Genomic DNA, 26,131 nt, shown 5'->3' on the forward strand with positions numbered 1-26,131 from the left:
GCGAAAGGTCATTAGAAGAAATGAAATAAAGATGTCAGAAGAGACTCTGAACCTTGCTCTTAAACATAGAGTAGTTAAAGTGAGTGTAAAAAATGAAGTAGAAGAACTGGACAGAATATTTCGAAAGGAGCTCAAGAAAAAAATTTAAGTTTTATAATGAAACATGAAATAACATGGGATTAGTAAACCAAAGGACAAGAACATGCTTGACATTTCTCAAGCCTCAAGTTACAATATTGAAAGATTCTATGGGGAAAAATAGCAGTTGTTCCCCTTTACCTTGAATCACGCCCCATCAACAAATGCAGATTCTTAAGTGTCCACTGCCACAGGCTTTATCCTATTCAGTTCAATATGATTGACTCCAATCCAGGCAATCAGCTCCTCCCTAGTCACATTTTGAGGGCCCTCCAACGCCAGGGGCCTGTCCTTTGTCACTGTCTCCAACCACATTCTGCTTCCATTACTTCAGTGTCTGGCAATGTTTTGAAATGATCCAGGAGTTTAGCAGCAGCTTCTTCCTCTGAACTGGAGAGCTGAGTTCGTCTTAATTGTTTATTTGAGTCTGGAAGCTCCATTGCAAGTTGTGCACTGTGGGTGACACAGCGGACATTTGCAATACCAGTGACATAGCTTCCAGCATCACGGGAACACACAGGACCCCACAGTATTACAAACAGACAAGGGAGGATACAAGCCTGAAGCAAACTTCTCCTGATTTCAAACCAGGCAGTGTTCCTTTGTTCTATTCACACAACTGCTTCTTGATCCATGTAAAAGTCCCACAGGAGCACAATGAAATGATCTGGAATTACCATGCTTTTGATGGTTATCCAGTTTGTTATGATCCACACAGTGGAATGCCCTGGGATCATCAATAAAACACAAGCATCTTTCTGGTACTCTTTGCTTGAAGCCAAGATCCATCTGACATCAGCAATGACACCTCTTACTTCCTGTCCTCTTCTGACTCTGGCCTGCACCTCGGTCAGCTCCCTGTCAATGTGCTGCTGCAACTGCTGTTGGCTGATCTTCATCAACACTTCACTTGGATGATATATCAATGGTATTGTTCTCTAATTGGAGCATTCTGTTGGGTCACCTTTCTTTATAATGGGTACAAATATGAACCTGTTCCAGTCAGATGGCCAAGTAGTTGTCTTCCAAGTTTCCTGGTCTAGCCTAGTGAGTGTTTCAGTGCTTTATCAGCTTGCTGAAACATTTAAATTCATGTTTCATCTATTCCTGGAAACTTGTTTTCGGCTAATGCTTTCAGTGCAGCTTGAACTTCTTCCTTCAGCACCCTGGATTCTTGCTCATATGCTGCCTCCTCAAATGGTAGAATGTAGACCAGTTCTTTATGGCACAGTGACTGTGTACTTTTCCCATCTTCATTCGATGCTCTCTGTATCATTCTATATTTTACTCATGGAATCTTTCAAGATTACAACTCAAGTCTTGAATTTTTTTCTTGAGTTTTTTTTTCAGTTTAAAAATATTGAAGATGTTCATCCTTTTTTGCTTTTCTAACTCTAGGTCTTTTCACATTTAATTATTAATATTTTACTTTGTCTTGTCAAGCTTCCTTTTGGAATCTTCTGTTCAGCAATTTGACTTCATCAGTTTTTTCAATTTGCTTTAGCTACACAACAATTAAGAGCAAGTGTCAGAGGCTCTTCTGACATTCACTCTGTTGTTTTCTTTCGTTTCCTGGCTCTTTAATGACCGTTTGCTTTCTTCATAAATGATGCTCTCTGTGTCCCCCCACAGCTTATCTGGTCTTGCATCTTTAAGTGTTCAATGTGTCAAATCGGTTTCTGAGATGCTCCCAACATTCAGGTGGGGGACACTCAAGCTTCAATTTTGGCTTGCTTGAACTTGTTTTCATATTCTTCAGCTTTAACCTGAATTTATACATGAACAACTGGTGAGTCTATTCCACAGTCACCACTGGCCCGATTTTAGCTGTTAATATTGAGCTTCTTCACGATCTCTTCCCGTAAATGTAGTCCATTTGATTTTAGTGTATTCTATCTGGGAAGTCCATGTGTATAGTCGCCTTTTGTGTTGTTCAGGAAAGGTATTTGCTATGAAGAATTCTTTGGCCTAAAAGTTTTATCATGCAGTCTCCAGCTTCATTTGTATCACCAAGACTGTATTTTCCAATTACTTTTTCTTCCTCTGCTTTCAACTTTTGCATCCTGATCGCTAATAATTATCAATGTATCTTTATTTCTTGTTTTATTAATTTCCATTTGAAGGCATTGATAGAATTCTTCCATTTCTTCATCACTAATTTTTGTGGTTGGTGCATGTATTTAAATAATAGTTGCATTGATTTGATTTACTTGAAGGTAGATAAATACAATCCTATCACAGACAGCATTGTCTTTCAAGATTGATTTTGAAATGTCTTTTGGACATTTAGTGCCATATAATTCCTCTTCATCTTGTTACTCCTCGCATAGAAAGTCATTGGATTTTTTTAAATTCAAAATGGCCAATAGGAGTCCATTTCTCCTCAGTAATGCCTGGAATATCTATCTTTATGAGTTCCATTTCATTTTTGATGACTTATAATTTTTCCTAGGTTCATACTTCAAAGATTCCAAACTCTGCTTACTAACAGATGTTGCAGCTGTTTCTTTTTATCTTAAGTTGAATCTCATCAGTAAATGAAGATCACAATGGCTTCCCTTCCCCAGGCTTTACTCCATTCCCGTCACTATGATAGAATCCATTCCACTCTGGTAGACTCCCTCTTCAGTTACATTTCAAGTGACCTATGACCCAAGGGACCCATTCACCAGCACTATCTCTGACAATGTTGTGCCTCCATTCATTAGGCTTTCAATATCTGAGAATATTTTGAAGCTATTCATAAGGTATTCAATGTCAACTTCCTCTGAAGTGGGTAGCCAATAATTCCTTTGTTGTTTGTTCTTATTCTGGAAACTCCAGTGAAACCTGTTCACATTGGTTGATCCTGGTTGCATTTGAAATACCAGTGAAATAATGTCCAACATCTCAACAACATACAAGGCACCACAATATGACAAACTGACAAAAAAGTGGTGAACTGAATGACATCGGAAGCATCACAAGAAGATGGAAAGCAATGCACTAGAAAGAGCTGGTCAATGATCAGCCATTTAGATACATAACATATGATCAAGTAACAATGGCATTGATGGAATTGTTCCAAACTCTTTTGAAGGCACCGGCAAAAACAAACAAACAAACGAACAACATGGCCCCAGGAATTGACAGCATACTGATTGAGTTGTTTTGGTATAGGAATGTAATGCTGGAGCATTCATTTATCTATGCCCCAAATTTGGAATATAGCTCCCTGCGCTTATATATTATCCCATTACAGAGAGCATTGTACTTCAAGATAGATCTTGAAATGCTCTTTTTAATGAGGAATATGATACCATTATTCTTCAATTTGTCTTCCTGGCATAGTAAATCATATGATAATGTGGTTCAAAATGACCAATACTAGTCCATTTCAGCTTCATGATGTCTTTGATATTGATTTCTATATGTTCTGTTTTATTTTTGGCAACTTCCAATTTTCCTAGGTTCATACTTCATGCATCTACTATCTGATTATCAGTGGGCTTTGCATCTCTTTCTTCTCATCTACTTGGAGGAGGCAACACGTTTCCAATTGTGTTCCTGACTGCCTTCCAGCTATCTTCTAGAACCATCGCAGGCATTGTTCTGATACTACTCATAAAGGTTTCAGTGGCTAATTTTTCTGAATTGGCCGGTCTCTTCTGTCTTCCTAGTTGCTTCTTATTCTGGAAGTTCCGCTGATGCCTGTCACAATGGGATCTCTCTGATAATGAAATACCAGTGGTCTTGCTTCCAGAATTGCAAAAACATAAATCACGACAGTATAACAAATGGAAGATTAGGGAATTATATATTTATTTACATGTAAGTTGTGTATTTATGGTATTTAAAAATCAATATATTTTGTTTTACTATTTGCTAATATCCTTTCTTTAGTTTGGGTATATCTTACTGTCTACACTTTAGTTTACTATAGTGTTCATATTCAATTTTCATTGTATTTTTCAGCTATTGAATTTTCATTGTATTTGTTTTTTAAAACAATCTTTAGTTCTCAAGTTTTATTCTTCAACTTACAATCTCTTTTGTTAAGCACCAAAAAATCTTACAGCTATTTCAGCATTGATGTCCTCTGACTCAAAAATTCACTTAATCGCTAGTTTATTTTTATTTTGTGTTTGCTTCTCTTAGAACTGTTTGTTTATTATCTGATCCTTAAGGACATTAATATATGATATATACACATTGTAGAAGCTCCCAGGGATATAATTTTCCCTCAGCAAACTATCTTCAATACGACAAAAAAGAACTCAGATCACTTTATCCATGAGAGATTGAAGCTGAGTTGCAACATTTTTAAGATTCCAGTTGCCTCTAGTTCATCCACATGTCTAGACTATACCTCTCCAGTTAGAGGGGACATAATTTAATTATTATGTTCTACCAGGAAATATTCATTTGGATGCTGCAAGTTAAAAAAATCAAACATATGAAGTTCATGATTTCCTACTAACAGTCTCCAGAGATAGGATGATTCTTTGGCTCTTAAGTCATGGCCTCCTCTTGTTATTGTTCTGGTTTGGCTCCTCTTACATTATCTTACCTTTCTACTCACAGTGTTTTGTGTGTTTGCTATAGCTGCTAATATCCCATGTAGCGAACACTCTCTTAAGGTAAGAAAGTGAATTTTACTCTTACGTGACTCAGTGAAAGAATAGATCATTTATTTTGTAGTATTCTCCTCTCAAATTGCCTTGCCCTGATATATCTCTTTGTCACTTGCCCATACCTAAATCAGACCCAGTTAAGGGCATCTTTGGTTTGTGCTGGCCAAGATTATCCACTTAGGACTGGGAGTGTTTTTCTTTTATTTAATCTAAACACCTAGGGAAATATGAACACCCAGGGAAAATTGGGCATTGATCAACAAGGGGATGGGAAGAGAATAATGGAGATTGGGGGAGGTAGGGGAGTAGTCCCTGGATGATGTAAGTTTTAAATGTTCTGAGCTGCTCACTGAAAGGTTGAAGGTTGGAGTCCACCCAAAAGCACCTTAGGAAAAAGCCAGGACTGTAGTTCAGAAAATCCAGGCCTGACAATCCTATGGCACTAAGTTCTATGTTGACACCCAGCGGGCCGCCATGGACCAGAGTGGAGTAGTCATCGGGGGAGATAGCTGTGCACCATATACAGAAATACTATCAGAGACATTATTGACCTAGTTTAGGTGACGTGCTTAATGGCAGCTTCTCTTTTTCAAATAAGTATGATTGATTACAAATTCTATGATCTTTCTATGCCCTGCCATTTTCTCACTGGCATGCACGTTTTCTTCTTCTTTGTTTGCCTATCCCCACAGGTGGCCACAGGTTGTGGACACTCTACTTTCTTATTTTCCTATTTCGTTCCCCCAGACATTGGCAGAGTAGTAAGAGCAGTCAATGACATTAAGAATGCTGTGGAAGAGAGAGTGTTAATCGCCTATAGATTTAGGATCACCTAAAACTTTAATTAATACTTCTATGTGGCAATTCTTAATACATAATAGGCAGATAGCACCTAGGCACTAAGAGTTGTAAGGTGTTGCTATGCAAGCGAAAACCACAGGGGACCAATTAGATTTTTCACTTCCATTAGCAAATATGATTTGTATCCACTCCCTTCTGCCATTCATAATGTTGAACTTCACTCTACTTAAAATGTTTTCCCATCTTCAACAGACTGAATTTCACAAGACCCTGTCTCTTTGTGAAGGACCCCTTGGAGTGATGAATTGGCAGCCTTGACAGTGTTTCCCAGGTTGGAAGCACATTAGCCACTTCTAGTCCTCTCCCCCCGAGAGCAGGTGGGAGGCTGCCTTGAGAAGAGTTGGGGAATGGACTGCTCTATGACAGAGCAGCTGCAACAACCACAATTGCAACCCCTGAGAGTAGCTCATGCCACGGGGTCAGAGGAGTAGCATTTTATGTTCCTTTGTAGAATAAACTGAATATTTTTATAAGAAACAAATCTTCCATCTATGATCCTGTTCCCATTAGTAGGTCAAGGCAAGAGCAAACCAAAGAGGCTTAATTTACTTTAGAGACATCCAGTATAAATACTGTATTCCCCTGTGTGATGTTCTTGTTCCGTGAGCCTGAATACATGCAAAAACAAAGATGACTTATTCAAAGTTTTGATATGCCCAAAGACCATCTTTCCTATAACTTGGTGTTTCTTTTAGGCTGGGTGTCATGAAGATCTTGAAAGTCTACATCAACACAGCATGTATTTTCACTGCACTAAATGACTCGCAATCTGTAATTGCTAACCTCACAAGTTTGAAAGTGTACCTTACCATTTGCAGGAAGCAGATGGTTTCTATACACTGCCAACCTGTTGTTACCAAAACATTTTCCAAGAATTGTTTTCCAACCACAGTCACTAGCATAATTAACCTTTCTGTGGATTGAATAAACAAGAAAATTGGTCACAAATCTGAATGAAAGCAAAATGCACCATTGAAAAGTTAGCCTCAGAGCAAGCTCTGAGATAAACACAACGCTATTAGTTGCACATCTGATCCATTGGGGTATGTTTTCTGGTGACCCCGCTATTTCTCCCTTTCTCATTCACCATGTCTCTCTCCTGCTCCCCCATTCCACAGTGCACCCTTTCTAATCAAATGTTCGTACTGACCTACTTCCATATGCTGGAATTGATCTGGCTGAATCTTGAGATAACTTAACGAGGCAGTAACAACAAAACAATGTTCTCAGGCTGTCAGAGAAGTTTATATCCGATTACAGAGCTAGGATTAGTTTTCTACAGCGGTTTGCAAACACAATTCATCTAGATTCTTGAGTACATGTGTATTCCCCACTCCCCACCCTTCTTCAGTCATTTAACTAACTATCCTGCTTACTTAGTTTCTGGTATTTATTGAGTTTGGTTTATGCTCCACTATTTTTTTCCTATTTGAAAACAATTATCAAATTACAGAAAGTTGCAAAAAATGTTTAGAGTTGTCTTGTGTATTCTTCATCTAGATGTTCCTGATGATTACAAACTGGTTAAATATAGTGCAATAACCACTGCCGTCAAGCTGATGCTGATGCAGAAAGGCCCTCTATAAGGCTTCTGAGATGGAGTTTCTTTGCTATAGATCTTTACTGAAGCAGAAAATCTTAGTTTTCTCCAGCAGTGGGTTCTAACAGCAGATCTTGAGGTTAGCAGACCACGTCTGAACTGCAGAAACACCAGGGCTCACTCCTTAGAAAACAATATCGACCCAGAACATAACACTGGACAAGCCACAGAACTTATTCCGATTTCACCAGTTTCGTGTGCACACACGTGTGTGTATGTGACTTTCAAAGGAAACCTCTTTATCCTTCTGCATGACACTGAAATAGTTCAGAGTTAGATTCATTATGTATATGCATGCAGTATGATCAGATAATTCACATGACATTATTCCATTGATTAAGAGTTGGTTATAGTATTCATTTTATCCATGAGAAATGAAAAGTCCAAATACATTGGTAGTCCCAAGCCCCTTCAAGTCCAATGTTCCTCTGTAGTCACTACCTGCTTGTTCTTCCATCTCTGTATAGATTGTGACCTTTGTGTTTTGTGTACTTTAGGAATCCTGATAACCCAATGGTTAAATCCTTAGTTACTAAACAAAAGGTTAGCAGTTTGAATCCACCCAAGGGTCCTTCTATAGAAAGATCTTCCCATCTAATTTTTTTTTTTAGATTATAGCTTAGGAATCCCTAGGGAACAATTCTACTTTGTCACATGGGATGGCTGTGAGTCAGAATCAATTAGTTGGTACATAACAAAAACAACAGGCAAGAGCCTGTAGTGTACCTTCTAGTCTTGGTAATTTCTGATTTATTCTTTTTTTAAAAATTTTAATATCAATATCCGATGCTATTTTATTTAAAAAGCTTTCCTTCATCTCGGTCTATACAACCCTGAAGGCAGTGTGTTCTGGAGTGTGTGTTTTTTTATACTGGTATTCTGACTTGGTGTGAAAATGTCTAATGGCTTGTAATGGTTGGTATGCATTGAACTGTGCCTCCCTCCAAATATATGCTGTAAGCCCTAACCCCACACCTGTGGGTATCATCCCACTTGCAGGTGGGATTTCTTTGTTAGAGTAGAGAGACCGTATCAGTGGAGGGTGTTTTAGGCCAACAACCTTTGCAATATTGAAAGAGCAGAATAGACTGAGAGAGGTAGGCAGAAATGAGATGGAAGCCAGACAGCATTCTGCATGAAGACTGATCAGGAATTAATGAATAAAAGTTGAAGGACCTTCGCCCAGGGCCTTGAAATCCAGAACCTGGATTCTGACTTGTAACCTTCTAAATCCTGAGAGAATACATTTCTTAATCATTTTATTAGGGGCTCATACAACTCTGATCACAATGCAGACATACATCAATTGGGTAAAGCACGTGTGTACATTCACTGCCCTCATCATTCTCAGAGCATTTGCTCTCTACTTAAAAGCCGCCCCCCCACCCGGCATCAGGTCCTCATTTTTTCCCTCCCTCATGAGGAGAATACATTTTCTGTTGTTGTTCAATTTACTCACCTGTCACATTTCTGCTACAACAGCAGTAGATCACTAAAGCTGTGCTATTTCTCATCGTGACTGTCCAATCAGAGGGCTTTGGGGTCTTCCCAGCATGCTGCGGGTAGCAGGACAGCTTGCAGCTTTGTGAATGAACTCACAGAGATCCATATGATAAACTCAGAAATTGAGCTGTCGATGGAGTCCAGAATAAAGCTCGGTGTTTTTGATTCCCAATAAAAGTTCTTCCCACTATTTCTTGTCAATACGTGGAAGGATGTTTTCCCTCCCAAATGATCATTACCACTGACCACCTACTGTTTGCGATGGCCTGTGTTAAGTTTCTTATGTACATTTTGTTCTCACAGGACTCTTCAAACCAAAATTCTAGTGCCATCGAGTCAACGGAGACTCCGAGTGACCCTATAAGACACGGTAGACTGGCCCCTGTGGGTTCCTAAGACTGTAAATCTTTTTAGGAGTAGAAAACCTCATCTTTTTTCTGAGGAGCAGCTGGATGTTTGGAAGTGCAAGTCATCGGTCTCACACATTACCCCCTACACTACTAGAGCTAAGGTTTTTATTATTTCCACTTTGTATCCATTTTATACATCAGAACACATGCTCAGGAGCTGCAAGGACTCAGTATCAGGCCAAGAGTTAGCAAGTATCAAGGCCACGGTTAGAACCCAAGTCTGTTTTGACTACCACCTTTAACTTGTCATTAATATCTTTCACTTTGGAGGAATCAAATCATAACCTCATTTCTCTCCAAACACTTCCGAGAAAAGTTCATCTGATGATCCAGGCTAGAGACTGAAAGCTGCATTAAGAGTTTGAGTTGTTTCACAACCTTTTGAATGTTTCGCTATTTCTGATATGTTGGACACAGCTGATTACTGATCCGTGGTTTGTAGCCTCGTGGGAATACCAAGTGGCCCACGCTGCATGGGGCCTACCCCTGAGGCGGTGCTTCCCAGTTCACCACCATTTGCCGACCACCTGCTGCCCTCCTCTGTCTGACTGGCCCTGCAGCCTTGGAGGCTGGCGATGCCTCAAAACCAAAGGAGCACATCTTGGAGTCAAAATCTAGGGTGACAATCACAACGCTGACATTCCGTATTAGTCAGTGGATGTCCTCACACATTGCTCTGTGTTCTTCAACAGTCCCTTTAGACAAACAGGGCTTATGCTCTCCTCTTAAACTTGTCTGAGTCTGTGATTTCTTTGACCAATAAAATATGAAAGACAGCGCAGCTTCCTCCTTTCCCCCTCCCTGGAACACGCTCATTTGGAAGATTCCCCCACGACGACATTCCATGGGCCATGTCTAGACATCCTTTTGGCACTCCCTGCCAAGTGCACGCTTCCCCCAGTCCTGACCTAATTTTATACCTAGGAGTGAGGCCGTCTTTGATCCCCCAGCTGAATACCGCTGAAAGACCACAGGAGGATCATAATTGAGGTGGGTTTAAAGGAAACACAAATGATGCTATGGCCCTGGTTTTAAGAAAGTAAATTTTGGGATAGTGTGTTCATTCAGAAATAAAGTTGACAAAGTATTTAGGCCTCTGTGCCCAAGTTTCAGCTTGACAAAAATAGGAATATGGTTTTTATGATAAATTATAAAAGCCGATGGCGTCCTAAGAATCTTTAAACCCTCTCTCAAGGAGGATTGAAGACTGCAGCCCCAAAGAGAAGAGTGAATAGGTTAAGTTCTTCATCAAATGTTGGTCAAGGGTTTTAATTTGCCACATGTCTTAGTAATATGCTCCTATGGCTCTATGCCCTTTTCAATATGCGGTGTCTCCACCAAATGGCTCTTTTATGCTGGTGATAATGGAGGACAGAGGGACAGTACTCAAATGGAACTTCACAGCTTCCAGCTGCACTGGAACATTAAAATAACCAGAATGAGGATTTGATGTAAGGTCAGCCAAGCAGATTTTTTTGAACAATGAGCTAGTGTTGGGAAAAGAAATCACATTACTCTGTAGAATGGAAGACAGGGGAAATTGAAGAGAGTGATTTCAACCAATTGGCTGGTTGAAGACTCAGGGAGAATTCTACTTTTTTAAATCTGTATTCATCAAATACCTACAGAGCGCATTTGTCTGTAATAGGTGGGTGCAATATGATAAAAAAAAACACTGAACCTCTTTTCAGGTCTTCTCTTTGTTTCTTCCTACCTCACAGTGATGATCGTATTGGGTGTTATTTTGTCTAGGTGCTTCATTTAACTCATTTAACTCATTTCGTCTTCTGATTTACATACAAATATCACCTCTTAAGCCTTAGCTTGCCCTGAAAATTAATTGAGGTTTTCCTGTGGCATACCCCATGTCTTCCTGTGTATTGTAGTATTCATATTCACTGAGAACTAAAATATTTTTACATTATGCTAAGACATTTCCTATAAACTTAGATGTAAAGAAAGGGCAGCTACTATATATATGCTCCTGAAAGAATATGATCCTATTATGGTGCTTAGCACATAGTAGGTGACCAATTACAGTTGCATACCACGTTTATTCACATATATACCCCTATTAGAGGGCCCAAGGATTGTTGCTTATTTCAGTACATGGTTTCAGGATATGTTAGGCTGGGTTTTCAGGATATGTTAGGCTGGGCTGAGAAACTGAATCAGTGACATATTTAAAGAAAAGAATTTATATCAAGGTATGGGTCGTACAGTTTAGAAACACTTAAGTCCAGTTCAGGTCCATAGGTCTGATATTAAGCAGAAGACTTTTCTTGACTTGCTTAGCTTCAGGGGTTGACAGACCAGGAATCAGGAAGACAAAGCAAGAAGATGAAGTGCAAAGATCATGACTGGTGGCTGCAGAAGCAGAGGAATCCAAGATCAGCAGATCTGATATTTGGCTCAGGATATTCCAAGGGTTGACAGATAATATATGGATCTCTAAACTAAAACATTTTGGACCAACAGGGATATATTTTCTCTACAGAATGTGAATGCGTGTGTGTATGCACACACGTACTTTATATACAATATAAATATACACTATATAGTATATACATTGCTTTATATATACTATACATCGTATAACCATGTATGTACTACTTTATATCTTGTGTCTACACACATACACACATGTATAATAGGCCACACCCCAGAAAAACTATCATCAGGGCCGTGATTTGAGAAAGGAGCGTTCTCCCTTCCAACCATGGCTGTCCCCAGCAGATCTCATCATGGACTTATTTACATTTCGTTGGGTCACATCATGGGAGCGGTCTCAACTGCTAAGCTATGGAGAATCTTGGTTAACCAAATGGACACCGAACTATCTCTCGTGGGAAGTGTGTTTTGTTAGAAAACATCATTCGAAGCCCCAGGAATTTTAGACACATAGACTGCTACCTAAGGCAAAAATATCAAGTTATGTCAAATTCAATGTCACCTCTGATACTGATCAGATTTGAGAGGCAATGGTCCACATTTTCAGACTGGGTAAAAGATAAGAAGAACTTGAATTGTCATTGCAGGCTGCACCTGCAGATTGTAAGGATGTGAAGGAGGGTTCATACTTTGTGGCAAGTGGAGAGAAGACGTGTTCCTATGGGAAAAAGCAAGTCGTTTCAATGGGAGAAGGATGTGAACAAGAAAGGAGGCTGTGCATAATTCTAGATAATGATTAAAAAAAGAGCCATAAAAAGTAAAACTTGTGAAAGCTGGAATTTGTGTAAGGCAAAAATGTGCTAGAAAAGGAAAATTAAAATATTTTCCTTAATGACAAGTATTAGAAAAGTGGTAAACTGCCCCCTGTCCAAGGTGGAAAATGAGCTACAAGGAAACACTAGGCCGTCCCATTGTGGTCCAGCTCTCACGCTGCACTGTCTTGTCTCTGGGCTCAGAGAGTGCGTGGTGTCCGTGGAGCAGGCCCTCATCAATCTCAAAATATTCCTGTTCAGAATCTTTTTCACTAAGGTAATTCTCTTTACATCATCACCTATGTACTATGGAACATGCAGGAATTAATATATTCTGTAACTCCCATCACAGAATATTACTGGTGTGGGCATTGAGGAAGATTTTCAGCATCGAAATAGGAAGCATTCATGAAGTGCACAAAGTAACGCCTCATGTCTGAGTAGTTCGAAGCTCTCCGATATACAGCTCAATCCCCTGTGCTGTTGACGCTGCCAAGTGATGTATAAAACTCACTGTACTTTTTAAATGTCTCCAGTTCTGTTATTCCAATGTCCCAGGAAAGCTCTGCCTACTCACAATTGATAAAAACAAAGTATTTTGTTAAGCATCTAACATTCATTTCTATCCGTGGGAAATCGGGGTCAATAGCTATTTAAATCCCTTACCCTGTGGTATGTAGTCTTGCTGGCTCACTCAAAATGAATTCCCCACCTTTTGTATGCTCCATCCTCCCCAATGCTGTCGTTAGTCTCATACAGAGACGGAAAAGCTGAAGTATTCCATTCTGTCTTGCATTGGTGTGGCCATACATTACTCTTCTGGAAAGCAAAATGTAAGCAGAAGTCTTTTGGGTGTCTGGGCAGAATTGGCAGAAGCCCCATCTGCCTCTTCTGTCTCCCTGCTTTTGATCCTACCTGAAATGTGGGCGAGGGAGAAGCCATCTTTGCAGAATGCTTAGCAGACACGAGCAGGACTGCTGCTCCTCAAAGCCTGTGGAAGAGAAGCTCCGATCCTGGCCTTCTGGTGATTTGGTTGTGCGCCTGCTCCATCGCTGCACTTTCTACGTTTAGATTTTTGGGGCGTGTGTAAAAAATAGCCTCTAATATTGTAATTCCCCTTTTTCAGTTTTCCCCCACATTCTTGAAAGCTGGGTATTTCTCTAACTGCATTTATAGTCACATGATTGGTTTTAGGGTACATCTAATCTGTCTTCATTCTTGAAAGAAGGGCATTTTGAAAACAGGTCTCTGAGTTTCACATCCTATTCTGCGTGTGTTTTGAGCATTCCTGACATCGTTCCTTTGCTCTCCAAGTTTGACTGGGTAGTTATCACCATCTCTCTTTCAAGATTTTGTGACCCAAGTTTAAATTTGAAGATGTGATGAACCCATTTTACAGGTTGTGGCTCAGGGAGTGAACACTAGCGCCCAAGATCATATAGTATTAGTGGCTGGAACAAAATTTAAATCTTGAACTCTTAATTCTGGATCTAGTGGAAGCTGAAATTTGAATCTAGTGCTCTCATATTCAGGTAACTTTAAATTAAGCCACATAAGAACCTTCATGAGAGGAATTGTAAGGATGATGATGGCAAGATTGCCGTGTGCTGTCTGTGGCTCTCAATCAAACTAACTTGTCTAGATCAGGATACTCCCTTGATCTATTTAATGTATAGTTTCTGAGAAAAAATATATATGACTCCAGATGTTTCCAATTTTCTCATTGTTGTGGTACCTTTCTCTAAGGGGCTCAGCAATTAGAAGGAGGTAATCTATTTCCCTCCCTCTGATTATAGTTTGGAAAAATAACATTTAGGCTTCATTGCCAGATCTCACATGCCCGAGGTGCCTGAAACTTGTCTAATTTCTATAGCCAAATAAGGGAGAGTTCTTTAGATGATGGTCATATCATGATAAAAACAAAGTCAATATATAAGGTTTCCTTAGTGGCGAAAGCTTCTTTTGCCACATTTAGAATGTCAAAGGCTTGGATCTCTTTTATTTATTTTCCCAGTCTTGGCAAGATAAAGGGACTTATACCGTATAGAATGATCATACACTTTGGAATTGGCCAAGGAGTTTCTGAAGAGGTTTCTATGAAATTAAACACTTGCTGAAGAAATCCCTGCAGTTGTTTTCAAAGTGGATGGATTTTGAATTACATCAGATAGTATGCGATATAAAAACTACTTTGATTTTAATAACTGGAAATATAATGTATGGCTTTTAATATTTTATAATAACTGCTAGTATAATGTATGACACCCATGTCAACATAAATCTGGTTTAATCTCTCCCATATTTTTAAGATCACCTTTTATTCATTTTCTGAAAACAACAGCAAAAATGGTGAACCATTTAAGAAAATATTGCTCCTTTACATAGTGTGCCTCTACATTTCCCGAGTAGGAGGAAAACTCTTTCTAGATAAGAACCGTCGCTACTTCTTCTCAGCTACACATTGCCTGCCATTGAAGTTGATCTAGAGACAGCATAAACTAAGAAAAGCAGAAAATAGTGGAACGCTTGTGGAGATGAGAACTTAACCAATACATGGTGAACGCCTACTGTATATAAGCAACTTACAGAGAACAATTTGCTTAATGCTGTCAGCACCCATTGGAAAAAAACAGTTATTGTTTTCACTTTACAGTCAATAATGGAACTCAGAAAAAGTAGCTTGTGCCTATTCCAAAGAGAGGTGATCCAACAGGATATGTAAGTTTTTGAGTAAGAACTTTCATGTAATGACAAGCAAACTTTTTCTGACGATTATTCAAGATTATGCTGCTGCACCTCAATAAGAAACTAACAAATTCAAGCCAGATTCATAAGAGTACGTGAAGCAAGGAGATCATTGCTGGTGTCAGATGGGTCTGGATGAAAGCTGAGACACCAGAAATAGAGCTACTTGCATTTTAGCTACAATGAAAGGGTTTTTGAGGGTGTGGATGAAAACAAATTATAGATAACATTGTGAAGAATGGTACTTCTAGAAGAATTAATTGTGCTCATGCGAAACATGTCCACAGACCAAGAGGCAATCCTTCAAAGGGAACCAGGGATATCACAAGATTTAAAATCAGGACAAGTGTGTGCAAGGATTGTGTCCTTTCCCAATACTTACTCTATATGTTGAGCAAATAATCTGAGAATCTGAACTATATGAAAAAGCACAGCATCAGGATGGAAGAACATCCAAAACCTGTGATGTGTAGATGACACAGACTGTCGTTTGAAACAAAGAAGATTTGAAGCACTTATTGATAAAGATCAGCATGGGTTACCCTTCAATAGCAAGAAACTAAAAAGTGTTCCCAATTTATCAACAAGTGATATCATAGTAAATTAATAAAAACAGAAGTTTCCAAGGATTTAATGTTACATGGTATCTTAATCAGTGCTCATAGAAGCGGCATTTAAGAAATCAAAAGCATATTGCATGGGGTAAGTCTTCTGTTGCAAAAGGTTTCTGAAATGTTGAGTATGGGATTTTCAGTCATGTCCAGTGCATATGATATCAGGGAATGGGGGAGACTGAAGAAGTGATGCATTTGAATGATGCATACTTGAATAATTATTATACTCCGGACAAGCAGATAAGTGACCAAATTATTTGTCTCTGTAGACATGCAGCCAAAATACTCCTTATAAGCAAAGATGACCAGATTTCATCTCGTGTATTTTGGAATTATAAAATGCTCCAATCCTGGTGACAGGTAACATACATGGTAGCGGATCAGCTATATGAAGAAGTCACTCCAAAGGATGGATTGATCTAGCCATTTCAACAGCATTCTCTACTATAGCAAGGACTGTGAAGACAGCACAGGACCACGCCGTGTTCCATCCTGTTGTACAGAGGGTTAGAGCCGATTCACGGCACCTTACAACCATAACAAATCACACAACCAGTACCTGATGAATTCAAAATTTAATTTAAACTTCATATGATTCTAAAATGATGATTTTTTTAATTTCACTTTCCTTCTTGCCAATGATGCTAGAACATGAGTCTTGCTTGCACTCTCAGCAGGCTTTCATGAGGTCTGATTTCTCTTGCTCTATTTTGTCAGAATGGAATGTTTAGCTTCCCTGAAATATCAGACATCACACTTAGTAAAGTGGAGGGCAAAGGAGAAGAGGAGGCCCCTCAACCAAATGGACTGACACAGTGGCTGCAACAATGGCTTCCAACATAAAAATAGTGGTGAGGATTTAGCAGACCAGGCAGTGTTTTATTCTGTGCCTATTGGCTCACTATGAGTTGAAACAGACTTGAAGGCACCTAGCAACTAAACATCTGACCTGTCTTTAGACCTTGTGAATTCCTGACTCTCTGCAGATTGATCAATTAAAAATTGTCAGACTGACTCTTGAGAATGCAAGAATTTCTGAAACCAAGCCTGTTACCTTTGAGTTGATTCCAATTCACAATGACCCTCTTCTGCAGAGGACAGTCTCTAAGGCTGTAATACTCACAGAGACTTCTATATCTTTCTTTTGAAAAATGGCTTATAGGTTTAAAGCATGTAACTACTATGCCACCAGGTTCCTTAAGAATTGAAATGCATTATGGTTTTTCATGGGTCTAGAAACTGTACTTAAATGGCATAATATTTTAAGCTTCATAGAGGCAAAATTGACAATGAACTATGTGCATTTGAAAGTCTCATGCTTGTATTTTATGTATATATATGCTCATAAATTGACACAATAAAGAAAATGGATTGTTTGTCATTCCCAGCTTTCTTTATGTCCTTAAAAAAAAATAAAATAGAAGTGGTGAGAGCAGACATCCTTGATTTGCTCCCTCTCATGCTATTGCATCTGTGCTGACTCATAGAAGCCTCTGTGGGTTTCTGAGACGGAAACGGTAGAAAGCCCAGTCTTTCTCCAGTGCAGTTGCTGGTGGTTTTGAACTGCCAATCATGCAGTTTGCAGTCCAACACATAACTACTATGCCACCAGGGGAAAGTACTTACATTTTATATTAAGAATAAGGCTAGCTTTAGTTTTATTTTTTGTTTATTTGTAGATGCCTTTCAACAGTTTGAGGATTTTCGATTTTTTGATTACTTTGAAGTAATATTTTTTTAAAAGATAGCTAGTGAATATTAGCAGAAGAATTTTCTGGATTTATTGAAATCATTATGTTTTCTCTTGCTCATCTGTTAATATGATGAATTACATTGATTAATCTTTGAGTATTAAACTATCCTTGCATATCTGGAAACTTGCAAACATCACTTTATCATGATGCACTAGTCTCTTAATGTATTGGAACTGATTTGGTACAATGTGGTTAAGACTTTATGTGCTTGTGGTCACACTGAATACTGGTCTTTGTGTTATTTTTGGTAATTTCTCTGTCTGGTTTTGTTATCAAGGGCTTATGGACCATCATTGATACACAGATAACGAACATGTAGAGAAGTGCTCTCCCCTCTTTTAGACATTCTGCCATTGTGTTGGGCATAGTATATCAAAGAGCTAATAACTGCAGATTTCATAAATATATGATATCTTAAATAGTATAATACTAGATCTCAAAACAGAATTTTTCTAATAATATCATGCCAACAATTTAATGACTTTAACATTTATTTATTTTTGTGTACAAATGTGTGGGGTTAAAAAGTTCTTTCAATTATAAGCCGTTCGTAAAATCATGATACATAAAATTTTGTTTTCCAAATACCAATTCCCTTGCATTGTCTATTTCCAGATTAATTCCTCCCAAATGCAGGTAAACATTGATCTGTTCCTCATGTATATACTTTTGCTTTGTTAAGTGACTATTGTATACCTGGTTTCACACAGTAGACTTTTTCTGGGGGTCGGGGATGGGCAGGGGGATGGCTTCTCTCATCTGGCAAAATGTTTTTTGATAATCACTGATGTTTCATGTATCAATACTTTGAGAGCATATCTTCCACCACAAATTTGTGAAATGAAAACAAAATAAGCCATGGGAAATGTGATATATCTGTCAAAAGAAATGGAACCAAGTGTATAAATTTTGCAAGGTAATTTACTACTTATTTCAATGTGGTATCAGAGTCACATTATTCATTGATATGTAAAGGATAAAACCAAGAAAAACTGAACATCTTGGGTCAGTATATGGTTTACCATACACTTTTAGGCAAGACCAAGTTCAAGCCCTTGTCATCATTTCTGCCCATATAGTACTGTGACTTTGTGACTATTTAACATATCCAGTAAGAACTCACTAAAATTGAGCTAGGTTAGATAGCCCTCTTATAGGTTTAGACCACATGACACCGAAAATAGAATAGAAAAATACGGATGGATATGAGGGGTCAGATTTAATGAACTAATTTAGATTTTTCTCTCCAATGAAAGACATATATATTCTGCTTAGTCCTTCATTAGTACGATACTCTGGCAAAACAGATATGGCGCAAGAAATATATAAACCAGAAGAGCTCAAACAGTAACAGCAAAAGCGAGTAGCTACACTAACTACTACTGTTCTCTTAGGCACATTGTGTTAAAGATTTTCCTTACCCTATGCTGACATTGAACACAAAGCTCCAAGCTCACCGCCATCAAATCTGATGCTACAGTAGAGAGAACTGCTCCTTAGGTTTCTGAGGCAATAAATCGTTATGGCAACAGAATGTTTCATCTTTCCAATTGCTAACTTTTCGATTCGTTTTTTTTTGCTGACACAAAACCCACTGTACCACCAGGGCTGCTTAAGACATGATATCAGGTGGTTGTTGGTAGGTACCAACAAGTTGATTCTGACTCAAAGACAGAATGGAATATTGCCAGGTCATGAGCCACCCTCATAGCCAATGCTGTTTGGGTCCTTTGCTTCAGTCCCTGCATCAATTCATCTCATTTCGGCTGTTCCTTTTTCCCTGCGGAGGGACCCATCACGGAGCTGTCAGGTTAACACTGGATTGCTCCTTCAAACATACCAGCTGCTCTTACTCCCATAAAGATTTACAATCTCTGAATCCTGACATAGAATGGCTATCATTCTGAATCTACTCAATGGCTGTGAGGTGTTCTTTGTTCTATTCTTTTCTTGAAGGCTGTGGTAGTTACATAATCTTTTGGTTAACTTGTGAAAGGGTGGAGTTTAGCCTGTCAATCAGGCTATAGCTAATGAGGCCTCCATGGCGGCATGGCCTTCTCCTGAATATTCTGGGAACTCTGCTCTTCCTCCTTAGAGTTGGGACAGACTCTCTGCTTTGTCTTCCTGCTCACAAGACACGTGGAGCTATGCTAGAGCCCTGGAGCTGGAGAAACCACATGGAGACCCCTGCCAGTGTTGAGATGTTTCCACCGCCATTGCATCCACAAGACTTTCCACCCATGGGCCTGTGATCTTCCTGTATTCAGTGTCGTTGCATGTGTTGCATGAGTCTGGAGAGGAATTTATAGACTGTTATTAGACATATGGGATAATATCAGACTTATGGACTTGATCTGGACTAGGCTGGTATGTTTTTTAATGTACAATTGTTCTTTGATATAAAACTCTTTCTTATACACATATGTGTCAATGTATTTGTTTCTCTAGTCAAACCAGATTAGCACAATGACCTTCTCCATTTCCAAGTATTATGTCTTGCAGTATATAGAACTGAATGTAAGTGTGGCTTTAAAAAATCATGCTAATTACTGTATGTGCTTCTCAATCCATGGGGACGATTCAGTTTTCAATATGTGATGTCTTTATAGTGCTCCGAATTAAGGGGAAACTTTTGATATTTTTGAAGACTGAGAGGTATAGCTCAGGTCAAACCCTCACAATCATAACATAACATTTGAGCTATGTGGGGTGAGGCAGGATGAGCTGTGAGGTGGCTAAGAGAATGATATTAACACTACATAGGGCATTTTGGAAAATGGAGTTTCCTCCTTGCAGACAGCAAGGAGCAAATTACTAAGTAAAAGCAGCCCAAACTTACAGCCAAAGCTGTTGCCCACTTATTCACAGCAAATGTCAGGCTCCAGACACCAACTGTTAATGTGTTAGAAAATGCTGATTAGGGATTATTGAAATGGCCTATATAATTTCTATTACCATTATTAAGGAAATTCTATAATGAGTTCATTCTAATTCTACCAGCATTTAATGTTTTCTTAAAGGCTTCAGTTCTGTAAAAGTCAGCATTTATAAAACTGAAATGAGGGACATATTTTTAATGAACGTATATTAAAAGAAAAACGTCGGGTATCTAATACCTAAAAACATAGACATTAGATAATATATGTACTGTATTATATTTGCAAATTAATTTATAGCTATTACATGAAAATCATACCTTTACCTCTAAACTGGATAACTTCCATAGGGGTAGAAATTATTTATGTTTTTAGAGAAAATATATCAAGCTACTAGAGTATAAGAAGGAAGAAACACCTGAAAACCTCTATTGATAATTGGAACTTGGAGCATGTAAGGTATAAATCTAGGAAAGTTGGAAGTCTTGAAAACCTGAATGGAATGAATAAAGATGGATCTTCTAGGCACCAGGCCTGAAATGGACTAGAACTTGTCATTTTGAATAACAAGATCATAATGCTTACAATGCTGGGAATGATGGACTTAAGAGGAGTGGCATTTCACTCATTATCAAGCAGGGCATTTCATGCTCTATCTTAACTTATAATGCTGTCTGTGATAGAATACTGTCTATTCTCATACAAGCATATTTAGAACATATAACTATTATTCAAAATTTTGCATCAATCACTGATGTATTGATAATTATTGGGAATTCAAATGCAAATGTTGTAAACAAAGAGGAAGAAAGAGTAGTTGGAAAAGATGGCTTTGGTGATAAACAAAGCTGAGGATTACATGATAGACTTTTGGAAGACCCACAACTATCAAATACTTTTTTTCCTATATATGTGGAATTCTCCAGATGGAATACACAGAAATCAAAATGACTGCAGTTTTTGAAACACACAATGAAGAAATTCAGTAACATCAGCTAAGATGTGGTCAGGGGTGCACAGTGGAACATAGCATCTCTGGCTCATATGTAAGTTCAGATTAAAACTGAAGAAAATTAACACAAGTCCATGAGAGCCAAAATGTAACCTCTGAAAGAACTCAAGGAGAAATTGAATCCTCAAGCTGCAACACAGAAAGATTCTATAGACAACACACTGAAGGATGTAGGAAGTATCCAAAGGAAATGTAAAGAATACACAAAGTCAGTAGACCAAAGGAACTAGTTGACTTTCAAACATGTCAAGAAATAGCATCTGATTAGGAACCAATGATGCTGAAGGAAGAAGTCCAAGCTGCACTGAAAGCAACAGCCCAAAACAAGCCCCAGGAATTGATGAAATACCAATTGAACTATTTCAACAGTTTGACGAAGCACTGGAAGTACTTAGTCATTGATGCCAGGAAATTTTGAAGACAGCTACCTGGCCAACTGATTGGAAGAGATCCACATTGTACACATTAAAAAGAAGGTTGACTCAACAGAAAGCAGAAATTATCAAACAATAGCAGCATCACATGCAGTAAAATTTTGCTAAAGATTATCTAAAAATGCTTCCAGCAGTGCATTGAAAGGGAGCTGCCAGAGATTCAAGCCAGATTGATAGGAGGACTTATAACAAAGGATATAATTGATGATTTCAGATGGATCTTGGCTTAAAACAGAGAATACCAAAAATATGTTTACTTTTGTTTCATTGATTATGCCAAGGCATTCTACTATGTGGGTCATAACAAACTATGAACAGCCTTGAGAAAAATGTGAATTCCAGAACACCTAACTGTGCTTATGTAGAACCTATATATGGATCAAAAAGTATGTGATCATAATAAGGAAATGTTTCATGGTTTAAAATCAGGAAAGGTACACATCAGTGTCGTATCCCCTACCATATTTATTCAATCTGTGTGCTGAGCCGGTAATCAAAATAGCAAGATTATATGAAGAAGAACACAGTACCAAGTTGGAGGGAACTCTTATTAACATCCTCTAATATGCAGCTACCACAGGCTTGCTTGCTGAAAATGAGGAGAGTTAGAAGCACTTACTGGAAAGATTGCAGTTCAGTGTAAAGAAAATCAGAATTTTCACAATGGAAACAATTGGTTGCACTATGATCAACAGAAAGGATGGAAGTTGTCAAAAATTTAGTCTTGCTTGGATCTGCAGTCAATGTTCAAGGAAGCAACAGTCAGAAGAGCAAACAATGCGCTTCCTTCCGTAGATCTGCTGCCAGAGAACTCTTTCATGTTGCAAAGCAAGGCTGTGACTGAGGACTAAGTCGTGCCTGACTTAAGCCATGGTATTTCCTCATATACATAGGACAGTTGAACACGAAGAAAGGGAGACTAAATCAGTGCACATGTACATGACCATTGGTGCTGGCAGAGAATATGTACCATGGACTGTCAAAAGACCAAACAAATTTTGTTTTGCAAAAAGCACATCCAAAATACTCCTTAGAAGCAAGGATGGTGACCTTGCTTCTCCTATACTTTGTATGTGTTATCAGGAGAGACCAGTCCCTGGAAAGGTCATCATGCTTGATAAAATCAAGGGCAGGTAAAAAGAAGAGGACCCCTAACAAGATTGATTATCACAGTGGCTGCAACAAAGGGTTCAAACATGGAAAAACTGTGAGGATGATGCAGGATCAGGTGCTGCTTTGCCCTGTTGCCCATGAAGCATGGGCTAGAAGACATCTGATAACAACCACAGAGCAGTCTCTGTACCCAGTAACCCAAAGCCAAAGCCAAAGTCCCCGGAATCATTTCAATTCCAACTCACAGAGTCCCTACGTAGACTTTCCAAGCCTGTAAATCTCTAAGGGAGAAGATAGCCTCATATTTCTCTCAAGGAGTGACTAGTAGTTTTGAAACTCCAACCTTGTAGTTAGCAATCCTACATTTACTTGCTCTCAGTAAATGTTTGTTGAGTTTAAGAAGAAATAAAAAGTAAAATAAAAATACAACTGTAAGTCAGTGTGTTTTATAGTTTTAAAAGCTATGTTTGGACAAGAATTTATCTCAGAACGGTCTAGAGCTTAAAATAAAAATCAAATTATGCTCAGTTATTTATCTTACATTGTCAAAGAGGAGAATGATATGAAGAGACATATGCAATATCATTAAGGGAAATCAAATTTTCCTATGGGTAATCTCTTCCTTAGGAATTCATGAGAGTGTCAGTGAATTTTTAAGTTTTTTAAAGCACTTTTCAGGGACAGTTAAGAACATAATGTTATTATTTAACATTTCAAAGATAATTGTGGAATGACTCTAGATAGGATTAATTCTATTGTAATATGGGAGGGGTAGAAGGAGACAGCAAGATGTGCCCAGAATTGCCATTGTTGTTAGTGTCCTTGACTCTGACCTTCATGCTCATTGTTATGTTTGTGTTCCAGTGTTTTCACTACTACATTAATCCATCTCAACAAGGGCTTCCTTTGCCTTCTCCACCCCTTCACTTTGCCAACTTTGATGTCCTTTTCTGGCTATTGGTCATTCCGGATGGTATGCCAAAATAAGCAAGCGGAAGACGCACCTTCTTCCTTCTAAGGAGAATTCTGGTCTTATTTTACCTAAGACTGACCATAAAACTGAATCTGCTACTCAGAAAAAGATATATTTTTCTCATTTGTATTTTTAACCATTTCTTTCTCTCTTTTTTTGAGTGCAAAATCACCAAGTTTAATCATCACACACATCGACCCTGTTTGCTAAGCCTAACTATGGAGCCTAGGGTTGATAACAAAAGTGCAAATTGCATATCTAGGCATTGTTAGGTATTCTCAATGTCTTAATCATTTTTATTTGAAATACTTACTAATCCAGAAAAAATATTATGCCCCCATTACTATGATAGATATTAAAGATACAGAGATAAATTCAACATAGTCATTATCCTTAGGGAGTTTATAAAATGGTGAAGAAAAAGAATGAATAGGAAAAACAGGTTGATTGATCATTGTGGTAAATTGCTTTAGCAAATTGCGTAGTGTATGGGGGTTCTCCTAGTAGAGAAATTAACCTGGAGTCAAGAAGTTGGCTTTCCAGAGGAGAAGACCATGGAGTAGATGTACACTTGAGCTAACTGAATAAAGAAAGGGAGAAGGTACCCCTGCCAGGGAACCTGAATGTGTACTGAGAAAGTCAGTTATTTCCTGGGATTGGAGTGCTCCTGAAGAGAGAGACACACTCGTAGGGGTTAATGAGTAAGGAAACAGAGGAGTAGGAAGGGAGCAAGTGAGGAAGGGCTTTTATTACAAAGCTAAGACATTTGAACTTTCCTCTGAATGATCATGAAAAGCCATGATCTTTGGAACAAAGGACATGGGATTTGAAGACATTGAACATTTTTTAATGTAATAAGTGGCTTGATTTTGATGAGGGTTTTAATGCTATTCCTTTTGTTCTGAGAAGATTGTCCCAATTCTTTTCCTAAGATGCTTAGGGAATTCATTCTACTTGATGCACAGTGAGTCTGGACCACTCATTAAAAGCCCATCCTTCATCATTCAGAAGAGGAAACAGGCTCAGAGAGCGTCTAAGAAGGCACTATAACATGAAAACAGCAGAAACCTGAATAGGATGAAAGGAATTTAAATTTCAACTTTGAAATAATTCCATGACCTTTTAAAGTCACGTATACTTTCTGAGTTTCAGTGTCCTTATTTTTTTAAAAAAAGAGCTAATAAGTGCTTAACAGGTCATTACGAGCCAGAATATTACTATGGGTACTCAGTGTTGTTTGCTAATTCTGAAATAGTTTTATATGAGCCTTTTTAAATGACAGGTTCTGTATTATAGTTTTCACGGTTTCTTGTTTGTTCTATAGTGCCTATATGATTTCAGGACACGAGCCCTGGTATTGTTTAGATGGATCTCTGGGGTCATTTAGATCTGCAAAGTTTTCCTGAAAAATCTCAGTGAAGAAGACTTGAAACTTATTGGAGTTCGAGAAAGTGTCAGAAACGTGGTTTTCATTGAAACATTTGAGTACACATAGTGTAAGGCTTCATAAAGCCAGAATCTGCCAGTGTATCTGTGGACTGAGGGCTGATATCATCTGGAAACTGGAAACTACTCATTAATGATGGAAAAGTTCTATGGGGCTGAAGGGAGGGTGGATGTGCCTTAAATGCAGACAGGAAGGGAGTAGCATATTTCTAAAATCAATTTGTCTTAAAATCAACCCATCCGAATTAAGTTACTATAAAGTTAACCAAGGATAACAACTCTATCAATCAAATCTTTTGCCTTCACAGTTGAGTGAAATTTTTTGCTTCCCTTTATAACCAAAAATTAGAGGGCAGTTTAATTTCCCAGTTTGAGGCAAAAGAATCTTTTCTTGACCCCTTGGCTCTTTGTCTCCACTAAATAACCCACCCCAACTTAATGTTATGCCTTATTATTCATATTATTATTATTGAAAATTATTCCCAGGGAGAAGAGAACATAATGGAAAGTTATAAGGCTTTTTATTTGAAGAACTAATCAGATTTTAGGATGACACATCATTGCGCTGCAGGGTTTCCAGGCAGGGGGCTAAAGTGATCTGTCCTTCCCTATGGCTAAGGAAGCACACATTTAGCAGAGAATGAGTTTTCTATGCTTTACAGAGAGGTCTGAGGGGAGGGAGTGGAGGGTCGTATTGTGTAGCAGCAGGAGGGAAACCAGGCCCATGATAAGAACATTCCCTTTTGAAAAATTGAAATATCACCCTAATAGCTGCAGTACATTATTCTCTAGTTCAACTCTAAGAAGAAATGAAGTTATTATGGAAGAAGTTTGCC

This window comes from Tenrec ecaudatus, chromosome 1, assembly GCF_050624435.1.
Source record: "Tenrec ecaudatus isolate mTenEca1 chromosome 1, mTenEca1.hap1, whole genome shotgun sequence".
NCBI lineage: Eukaryota > Metazoa > Chordata > Mammalia > Afrosoricida > Tenrecidae > Tenrec > Tenrec ecaudatus.